Here is an 11,341-nt window from a genome sequence, read left to right as displayed (position 1 = left end):
GGTAAGGAAGTCTTCCCTGAAAAAAGTGGCTTTAAAGTTGAGACCTGAAGTTTACTGGCAAAGAAAGGGAAGAGTGTGGGAAGAGAAAAAGGGAGAGGTGGGAGTAAGAATGAGTGAGGCAGAAAGAAAAGCCTGTGCAAAGGCCCAGGAAGAGCCTAGCACCGCTGGACTGGAAGGCCAGTGTAGCTGCCCTGGAGAGAGCCAACGGGAGGGAGAGTTTGAGACCAGGCTGGAAAGGTCAACATGGCCAAACCATGCAGGGCATTATAGACCAAATTAAGGATTTTTTCCTCCTAAGGGCAGTGGGAAGCCATAGATAATTTTTTGAGGAGGGGGTTTTATTTTTCTTTGAATAGTAAATACATGCACATGGTTAATATTTTTTCTCCAAACACAACACAAGGGTATACTTGCTCCTGTACCCCAGTGTTCTGCTTACTTCCCTAGAAGCAATTTGTCACAAGTTCTGTATCTTTTCTTTGAAGGATTTAAAGAAAAGGTGTGACATGATCAGATTTGTATTTCAGGAAAATGACTCAAACAAATAGATTCCCAAAAACCAGTTTGGAGGCTCCTGCAGTGTCCCATAAGAGAGGCTCCTGGCTTCTTTCCAGTCGGGATCACCACCACTTCTACTCTGCAGGCTACCCAAGCCACACTCAGTTCCAAATCTAAAACGTGCTTGGGATGTGTTCGAAGGTGCTCTATAGCCACACATTCCTTTAAGGAGCGTTCAGTGTTTATCAAAGGGCCTGGGACTTGGCAGACACTGAGAACATGCTCACCCAAGTAATGAAGATGCTGCAGGAGGTATAAAAATAAGCCATTCACTCAGCCAGTCTTTGGATGACCACTTTACCCTTTCCTTCCTGAAACCTCTACCATCTCCTCCCCCAGACTCTGTCTCAACGAATGGTCTTTGTTCCTGTTTCCTCTGGGAAAGCAGAAGCTATCAGGAGAACTTCCTGAAGCTCCCACCACATACCCATCAACCTACTTTTATCTGCAGAAGCTCTGCCTTCTTTCCTACACTGTGGACAGACTATCCTCAGTGCTCCAAGCACCACATCCTCTCATCAACTCAAGAATGTCACTCTCAGAATAGAGAGCCCAGAAATAAACCCATGGTCAATTAATAAATGACAAAGGAGGCAAGAATAAGAATATACAATAGGGAAAAGACAGTCTCTTCAATAGACGGTGTTAGGAAAATTGGACAGTTATGTGCAAGAGAATGAAACTGGATTAGTGTCCAACACCATATACAAAAGTAAACTTGAAATGGATTAAAGACCTAAATATAAGACATGAAACCATAAAACTCTCACAGTTCTCCCCTTTTGTATCATCAGTTCTTCCCTCTCTACCAGATCATTTCCACTAGCATGATGCAATTTCTCCCATCTTAACATAAAGCCCCTCTCTTGACTGTACATAATTCTCTGGCTGCCCCTTCACTTACTTTTCTGTGTCCCTTTTCAGCACAACTCCTGGAAAGTATTGTTTGTATACTTGCTGTATCCAATTTCTTCCCTCTCTCTTGAACCCATTCTCATCAGGCTCTTGCTCATGTAATTCCACTGAAACTGCTCTTGTTAAAAATTAACCTCTCTTCCCAGACCTCTTCTCTGTATACCAGCCTAGCCTCACAAGTACCAGATAAAGATACCAGTGTGGCTGTACGTGCATGTCGTGAGTGCTTTTGTGTGTGTGTGTGTGTGTGTGTATTTGCATATTTGAGCTACTCCTCTTCCCAACCTTGAGCTCACAGATCCCTATGAGCTTCCGGGTGCAGGCATACTGCCCCCAGATCCTGCTCCTATACTGACCACTCTCCCAACAGCATTTGTCACAACTAGTTACTTCCTCCTCAAAACACGGTCTTTACTTGGCTTGTAGGAAATCACTTGCTCTCAATTTTTCTATTTCACAGGCCTCACCTTCTGGGTCTCCTTTCCTAGATTCTCTCCTCTTCCTGACTTGTAAACACCAGTATGCCCCAGGGCTCAAAAGATCTTTCCTCCATCTCTAATTATGCTCTACATGATCTCATTCAGACTTTGAACACCAGACTTTAAATACCAGATTTTAAATACCATCTATAGGCTGATGATTCCCAAATTAATATTTCCAGCTGGGACCACTCTCCTGAACCACAAGACCGGGGCTCCCTGAAGTCATCCCTGTGCAAGGGTACAAAAGGCCAGGCACCTTGTCTTCAGCGGGATCAATTCTGCTACGCTGTTTACTAGACTCAGCTAAACCAAGGGTCAGACTCTCTAAAGGGCCTGACAGCAAATATTTTAGGTTTTGTGTGCCAGACAGTCCTGGTCACAACAACTCAACTGTGTCTTCATAGCACAAAAGTGTCCATAGATAATACATAACCAACATAAGTGTGGCTGTGTTCCTATACAACTATTTATTTACGGAAATGCACATTTGGTCTGAAGCCCAAAGTTTGCCAACCCCTGTACTAAGCACCTCTCGTCTAGCTTCTTTCTGCCCCATCATTCCCTTACAGGTTTCTCCCGAGAGCATTCCTCAACTGTTCACTAACACAAGAAGCCCATCTCAGACTGGTCCTAGGGAACCCAACCGGAGACTGCACCCCTCCTGCCATCCCTGCGAAGGTGCACCCGAGGTTTACCCTAACACGCCACAGGGTGCTGAAGTTGCCTATTTACTTGTTTGTCTCCTGCACCACACATTGTAATCTCTTTGAGATTACTTCACGTTGCTGTGTCTCAGTTCCTGTATCAGGGACAGTCTTGTTTACCTTTTAATAACAAGCACCTGACATATTTCATTCCCATTGCTGCCTCTGATGCGAACGCATCATCATTACTGCATTACATATGATGAGGCCAAGGCTGAGAAGAATAAACCCCCTGCTGAGCACACATGTGATGTGATGTTTCCCTCTGTCCTCCTGCTCTACCAGCTCCACTCCTGGCGAACTGTGTCCTCACCAAGGCTTCTGGACTGACTTTTTCCACTTTCATGTTGCTCTGCTGTCATCTTAGTCTGACTTTCTGATAGATTGGGTGAGCAACAGGGCAGGAGAGAGACTGCAACTATTGACTTAAATTTGCTGTACCTTTTTCCCAGATTGGGGCTATTTATTCCAAAACTAAATTTTATTTAGTTTTTAAAAAATGTGTAAATGGAACAAAATTCAAAAGGGAAAAAGGAATAAATGTACAATTAAAGCCTCCCTCTCATTTCTCTTCCATGACCACCTAGTTTTCCTCCCAGAGACAACCACTATTACCAGTTTCTTGTGTATATTTCAAGAGACACTCTGTGCATATGTCTATCTCCTTTCCTATTGGCTGTATATTATTTTAGTATGAATGTGTTATATTGGATTTTCCTCACTTGAGCTAGTCGTCTTTAATGATGTTATTTAGTAAATTAGTTGGTTACACACTCACTTTGATCATGAAAGGATTAAGGCCATGTGTGTGTATGTGAAAAATATAAGAGAAAAATAAGACAAAGGAAAAATAAGGACAGGAACTTTTCTCCTCAGTGACACTCCATTGCCTTCAGAATAGTCAAAAACACGCTCTGGTTTATGAGGCTATGCACAAGCTGGCCTCAGTTTACCGCTCTGGCCACATGACCTACCCCACGCTCTAGCTATGCTGGACCCTCCGGTTCCCTGAACATGCCTGTTCTCTTGCCCACATCTGGATCTTCTGCTGGAGTATCCCTCCCCATTGTCTTGCTACTGTCACATCTCAGCTTGGCCTCACTGCCCCAAAGTAATTTTTCTGGACAGCCTCCCCCCAAGTTGCAGTCAACACTTCTCCCCCATTCTTCTCTTGCTCCTGGGCTTCCCCAAGGAGAGCACTTACAAACTGTATTCTAGTAGTTCGTTTCCTTGGCCAGCCCTCCTGCTCACCGACGAGCTCTTGAGGTCCAGGGCCCGTTTCTCTGACACAGCGTCCTATGTCCAGTGCCTTGCTGGTCCCAGCACAGAGCAGGCATTTGGAAAAAAATGTTTCCACAAGTAAATCAATCAGAAATTAAGTTAGATCCCAAATCCTACACCCTTTCTACAGCTGAGTCACAAATTTGACTTTTAACTTCCTAGCAGCCAAAGTGAAGCAGGTCAGTATGATTAAGTAGAAAACCATGGAACAGTTGTTCAGGAGAAATGCCACTTTCTCAAACAACCCTTCACTAGCCTCCTAGGGTTCCTTACTGGTACCCTTAAGTCCTCCCCCAACTATTTTCCCTTTGTCGCCTTTATCAAAACTGTAATAACCAATGGGGTTAACTGGCTATGTGGTATCTATGTATCCCACACCTCGCACATTGCCTGTAGAGGTTCAGTAGATCTTTACTGAAGAAATTGAAAGGACCATAATTCCTGCTACTGAGACAAGAAACAGTTTCTTCTGTGAGTCTTTGTGGAGAAGACACAGGATATGTAATGTGAGGATGAATGGTCTCAATAACTCCATATGGCAGACATATAGGCGAGGGCAATAGAGCTGTTCCTCATAATGATTCTCAAGAAAGGCTGACTACAAAGTGCAATACAAGCTCTGCAGAGAGTCACTGGGATGCCAGTTGTGTGCAGAGTAGGCGAGACCTGGCTTATTCGGGAGTAAATTATGAAGCATCGTTTGGTGTTCCTCTATAAAGAATGTTCTCTGACCTGAGGACTGGGTAGATTATGAGGAGCAGTGAGTTCAACATTATACTCAGAGATACATGGAGTGAAGTTACTCTAGGCTTCAAGTTAAATTCAAAGGCTTTCAACAGTCAGTAGAGTTTGGGGTAAAATTCATACCACCTCAGAGTTAAAGGATGTCTTTCAAAGAGAGCATGACGAGGTGTTAGAATAATCTGATGGAGACGTCTGTCTCTTGTAGGGCATATAATGATATGTATTACTATTATATATGGTCATATGTTGTAACCATGCACTAGTATCTCAATGACACCTTTAGGAGGAAACTGTAGTAAAGAGAAAGAATAAACACTTCATAAAAATATGCTATTAGGAAGCATAATAATGAACTCTTCATTGACAAGTACACCATTGTGAACATCACCACACATCCCAGATTTGGGGGGACAGTTCTGATTTCTTGGAATTGTATTATTTTTAATAAAAGTAATGTGTTATATGTATAACTAAATGTCATTTTGTCATTATACCTCTATAAGACTTTCAATGCAAGTAAATAAGCAGAAGAGAAAATGGGTGCTTTTAATCATATGTTTTCACTTCAGGGTTCAGAAAATATGGCAAACAGGACCCGTCCCAGTATCCTCATTGTCACAAGCCCTCCCAGCTCCTCATGCTAGTCCAGTGCCAGTCCTCAGATCTACAGAGACTTATATTCATCTGTACCAGTGTTTTCCACATTATATCAAGATTATCTGGATTTGTTTCTTTCTAAACTGAAAGAACTGCCTCTTTTCAGCTCCAGTAGCTTTGAGGAGTGGTGAAGCCTTCCACAAACTTCCATAAGCTCTCCAGAACCACTGCCAACACAGGATCCACCTAAAAACTGTGCCCGTCATGCAGACAGAGCATTAAATGCACTCCTACCACTTGCTTCCAACCAGATTATGGTCCCTATGTCCTTACAGTATCCAAACTCCAGAGGCAGAGCATTCTGTCCACAGTACCTAGTCCCCTGCTAGGCCCGTGGCAGGCCTCAGTAAATATTTGATGAACTGAATTAAGACTATGAAATTACCTTGTGTCTTTTAACTGCCTCGTGGTCTGGCTTTTTTCCACCTCCCTGTCCAAGACAAATGAGTGTCATTGCAAGAAAACCAATTGTATTTCAGTTGGTGGAAAGATACCATGGAAGCAATCCTTATATCAACCCAGCTCAATAATCCTAGGGACTCAAGTATGTCCATATGTCCAGGCAATGTTTCCCCACAGTGATTTGAGGACTGAGGACAGCTGAAGTGTCCATATGCCAATATTCTCTGGATTCCACTGGGTATCTAGCATTCTCCCAGCTGCCACAGAGTTGATAACCTATGTGAATGATGCAAAGAAGATGGACAGTCAGGACATTGAGAGATTTAGAAAGATTTGCATCCAGGAGGCACTAAGTGGAGGCATAATATGTGTATAAAAATCAACAGTTATAATTTCAAATTCTGGGGCCAGGCTGCAGACATCTGTATCACAGATCTCTCTAAGAGATCTATTTCTGTCTCCAAGAACAATTCATATCCCTGTCATTAGTGCCAGTCACGTGAAAGGTACCTTTTAAACCTGGGGAAGATAGGGACTACTCATGTAAGAGATCCAACAGCTCCCAGGTTTACATAATTAGCTCTTCAATTCTTGCTATATAATGATGAGAGTTTTTTGAATGATTCAACCTTTTAAAATACCTGTAGTCAACATATATTTAACTAACCTGAGATCAAGGGGGTATGGAGAAAACACCCATTTGTGGGTTTAAATAACTGGAGAAAGAAGTGTAAGGCTGGGTTGTTTTTGTTTTAAAAATTTACTTATGCTTTGTAGACTTTTTTCAAGTATGGCTTATTTACAGAAAAGTGCAAAAATCACAAGTGTAAAACTTGATGAATGTTTACATTTTTGATAACACGCGTATAACCAGCACCCAGACCAAGAAACAGAGTTGCTGGCACCCCAGAAGGCCCTGACCCCCCTCCAGTTACTACACCCCAAGCATGACCACGACCTGACTTCTAACATCATAGATGAGTTTTCTCAGGGTTCTTTTAATGCTAAACTGGGAATAATATGGTCATCTAATTGAGCTTTGTTTTTTCAAGAATCTAAATATTTATATTTTACTTGGCTCCTTTAAATTGTACCTGTCTCCTCTCTGCCTCCTCCATGCCAGATCCTCTTCCCTTTGAGGTAAATGAGTCATCTTTCTTTGATTCTTGTTATAGAAAGTGAAAGAGTCAGCACAATGAGTATCTATTCATTCATTCATTCATTCATTTATGTAGCATTGATTGGCATCTCCCATGTGTCAGGCAAAAATCACAAGTGTACAAGGCACTGTCCCAGGCACCAGGGTTACAAAGACAATTACATTAGTGAAGTCAATATAGTATTGGGGGAAAGTGGTGGGGTACCTTAGAACCCTGGGAGGGACACCTAACCCAGCTAGGTAGACAAAAAAACCTGCCCAGAACAGTGACACTAAGGATGGGCAGGAACCACATCAGGGACAAGGAGGCCAGGCTGGTGGAATGGGAGGATGGAGGGGGCTGGGGAGCGGGGAACATGTGCAGAGTCATGAGGCAGGAGGAGCCCATCCCTGTAGGAAATGGTAAACAGTTTATCCCGTGTGAAGGAAGACAACAGAGGGGAGAAGACTTCTGGGTTACAATAGTAGATGGAACAAGCACATCAAGCTTTCCATCCCCACTGAAACCTCATAAAAACTTTACAATAAAGAAATGTTTTTAAAAATACATAAATCCATATAAGGTGGGGGAGAGCAGGAGAGATTACAGGAGTGCAAATTTTGGAAGCAGGAAATTAGATGAATGAATGAAAATTGAGCAAACTCCAGAAAGCCAAAACCCAACACAGTGAGGGGAAAACTGAGAACCAATTAGATGTGTATTGGTAGATTTGCTATAGGAATTAGACTCGGCACAACTGTAGGAGCTGCTGAGGAAGTGAAGGTCCAGAGTGGGGGGAAAGAGTCAGTACCAAATCCTTCTGAAAAGCAATCAAAGGTGGACACCATGGAGCTTGCAGGAAATGGAGAAGCCAGACCTGTCCAGCCGCCAGCAGGGGGATCTCATGCAAGGCCTGCGGGAGGCTGCAGCCTCTGGGCAGCAACCACTTCAGTGGGTCCAATCCATTGTGCTGTGCCTGGGGCCCTGCAGTCAGCAGGGCCAGCTTGTGGGGAGAGTGGCTGACTGTGGAGAAGACGAGCTGGAACCCGCTCAGCACTTCTGCATCTGTCTGTCACCACATCCTCCTGCAGAGAATAGTGGCCACTGCTTCTTCTCATCTCCAACCCTAAGAACAGGTCCTCTGTTGGCCTCTCTCACACAGATTTATAGGGAAGAAGGTTCCAGGAAATGCAGTTCCAATTTAACCAAGTTGAAAGTAAAACTTGGAGCAATGGGTGCCGTGGAGCAAGAAGTCAGAAGGAGGCCAGAGACGGGCACCAAGGAGCGCCACAGCAGACCCACCTGCTCATGCCCGGACAACGGGGTGACGAGAAAGGAGTTCTATCCTCAAACTGCTGGGACCTTGGGTCTCTGTGCCTTCAGCTGAAAGTGTGTCCCAACCAAACACTCTCTGCTTTTCCACTTGTAACTGTCACTTTAAATGTCTAATCCCTCTGAGCTGTGGATCTGCTCTTTGCCTTGCTGCTCTGTCAGACCCTGGCTTCCCATTTTGCTCGGCAGCCCCCACACCTGTGGCCCCTCATACACAGTCCAAGCTAACCCTGCCACTGCTCAGTGTCCAGGCGCTGCAGGAAATCCCCACCGAGGCTCCCCACCAGGCATAGGAGAAACTGCCTTTACTGTGAAGTTCCTGTCTCTTCCACGGAAAGCCCAGCCTGCCTTTCTTGCCTCCTTCTCCCTGAATTGGCCTCAGGTCTGCACTTTGCCCTACACCCCCCTCCCTCTGCACACCTCCCTCCCTCCAGTGTGGTCACCTGGAGTGTCTTTATGGCCCCCTCCACAGCCAGTTGGCCGGTTGTACAGTTTTGAATGCTCAGTCAGCTCCCATGGGCCCAGGGTAGGCTATTCTGCCTTTATCAAAGGCTACCTTGCCCCAGGGCCTACAGCAAGCTAGCCTCCATGACAGAGGCAGTGGCTTAAATAAGATAAATGTTTCTCTCTCACTTAGCTAACAGCCTTAGCTGAGTGGTCCTGGCTGACAGGCCAGCCACCGAGGGACCCAGTTTTCTTCCTTCTTGTCACTCTGCCTTCCCACAGGGTGTTGTCCTTGTCTGCGTGGTTAAGACAGGGTTCCTACCACGTCTGTATTCATATCCTCACAGGAATGAGGAAAGAAAAGAAGTGAAGGAAGCAATTTTCTTTTAAGCAAATAATGTTACCCCCTCTGACACATCCCACTGGTCAGAACTGAGTCAGAGGGCCACATCTGGGCTGTAGGGGAGGCTGGGAAATGTAGTCTCAGGCAGGGTGACCATCTGCCCAGATAAATGCTAATTTCTATGGAAGAAGTAGAGAATACTTTGGGGGGATTTAGGGGGATAACCAGAAGTCCACCACAGCCTGGCTACCACCTAAGGCCTAGAGGATAATCACTCTCTTCTGCTTGCCATGCCCACTTCTGGTATCATTCCTTCCCCATCCCAGAGAAAATTTCAGGTCTATCCAGAGCTTTTTCTCTAAAAACCTAAAAATGGTATCATCCAGTACAGCAGATGCTGTCATTGCCCTGCCCATGTCCTTAGCCTCCAGGACATATTACCCTGACTTCCAACTGTCACTTAGTTCAAATCTTCACCTAGGGTCTGCCCTAGGCTGCCAGAGCAGGCCCAAGTCCTTCCCCTGAGCCCAATTCAGTTCGGTTCATCTCGGCCAACACTGGTACAGGCCCACCGGCTGCAGGCTCCGTGCTGGATACCAGGCAGACCGAAAGCTCCCGAGCTCGCTCAGCACATGCCATAGGCCAGACACGGCCCTGAGTGATTTACCTGCAGACGTCATTTAATTTTCACAAGGCCCTTTGAGGTCAGTTCTTCTCTCCACTTCACAGATGAGGAAACTGTTTTTCCAATTACGCTGTCTTCAAATTCATGGGCATCACCATTGACAAGAAGTGTTCCATGAGCAGATATTGTGCATGGCAGTGATCTCTGTCACTTTTTCGTCCAATTGTCAAAAACTCCTTTCTTATTCTTAATAGAATTAGGATCCTTTGAGTCTTACTTTAGTGATACAATTGTTCTCTAACAGCTCTGCCTTTTCTTTCATTGACAACATGTAATGTTGAAATTTCTTGTCACAATATAAAGGGCTTTAGAATACAATAGTACTTTCTTCAAGTCAACTATTTTTAAATTATGATGATATTTTCTTCTAACATATACAGACATTGCGTTATTAGTCTTAATGACTTTTCTTCAGGATTCAAACCGTAACTCCAACTCAGCTCACTGGTAATTTTACTTTTCCAAAGATGAATTTTTTTGAACACATAAATGTTGTTGGCATGTATTAATATTGTGGAGGAGTCGCTAAGACCATTGTCAGTGGCCAATGATTTGCTAAAAGGAACTCACAGAACTCAGAAAAGCTGTTAAATTCATGGTTACAGTTTATTATAGTGGAAGGAAACAAATTAAAATCAGGGGAAAGGATGTTTGGGTGAAGAAGGCCAGAAGAATGCAGACACAAACTTCTCATTTCCCTCCTCCGATGGAGTCATGCAGAGGACCTAATTATCCCAGCAATGATGTGTGAAATGTGGGCAAAGGTTTGCCAATCAGGGATGCTCACTTAGCCTTGGTGTCCAGGGTTTTTAACTAAGGGTCGGTCACATAGGGATGAGGCACCCGTGTGACCAACCCTGGCTACTCCATCTCCAGGCCCAGAGGTCAAACTGACGCAGCAGTGCAGCACGGTCCAAGGCCTGGGGCTTATAAAACACTCTTGTCAGGCAGGACATTCCTCCAAGGGCCCAGCGGTCGCCTTCAAGGAGCCGGTCAAGGACCAGCCCTGAAGACCTTTGGAATGTGCAGGATCTTGGCAACCCAGGCCTGTTGAATGAACCTATTACTGTGCAAATATAGTTACTTGCATATGATTCTGAAAACTTTTGATCAAGTTCATTCAGAGACTCAAAAATGTCAAGTGAGTCAGATTTTGAAGCAATTACCAGTCTTCAAAACAAATTGCAAAGTGAGATGGGTTCACAATGTTAAATTTTTATTTTGGGGATTATTTTAAACTCATAAGCTCTTGACAAAACCTTTCTTTGGTGAGTCAACCCATTTCTGTATGACACAGCAGAGAATAGTTTTATTGTCCTATTTCTTCACATGAGGCTGAAAACATACAGGGCAGAAAAGCTTTGGTTTTAATTTACCATTTTGATCACATTTATTTGTGGAATTCAGTGCTTCAGGGAAAGCTCTATGTACGTTGACTTTCTATGGATAAAAGAACATGCTGCTTAGATCTCAGGATTTTCGGAATGAACTTGTAAAGCCATGACATCTTACTGCAGTGACCCCATGAGCCCACAAATTCACCAGTGTTATCACACATTTTAGTCAATTCAAGGGGCTCATTTACCTCTGGCTACTTGCTCCTTATGAGTTCTGAGAATTCTTCTGGTGCTTCCAACTGATCATAGTACTGATGA

This window comes from Manis pentadactyla, chromosome 4 (genome assembly GCF_030020395.1).
Source record: "Manis pentadactyla isolate mManPen7 chromosome 4, mManPen7.hap1, whole genome shotgun sequence".
NCBI lineage: Eukaryota > Metazoa > Chordata > Mammalia > Pholidota > Manidae > Manis > Manis pentadactyla.
This window is presented reverse-complemented; position numbering follows the sequence as displayed.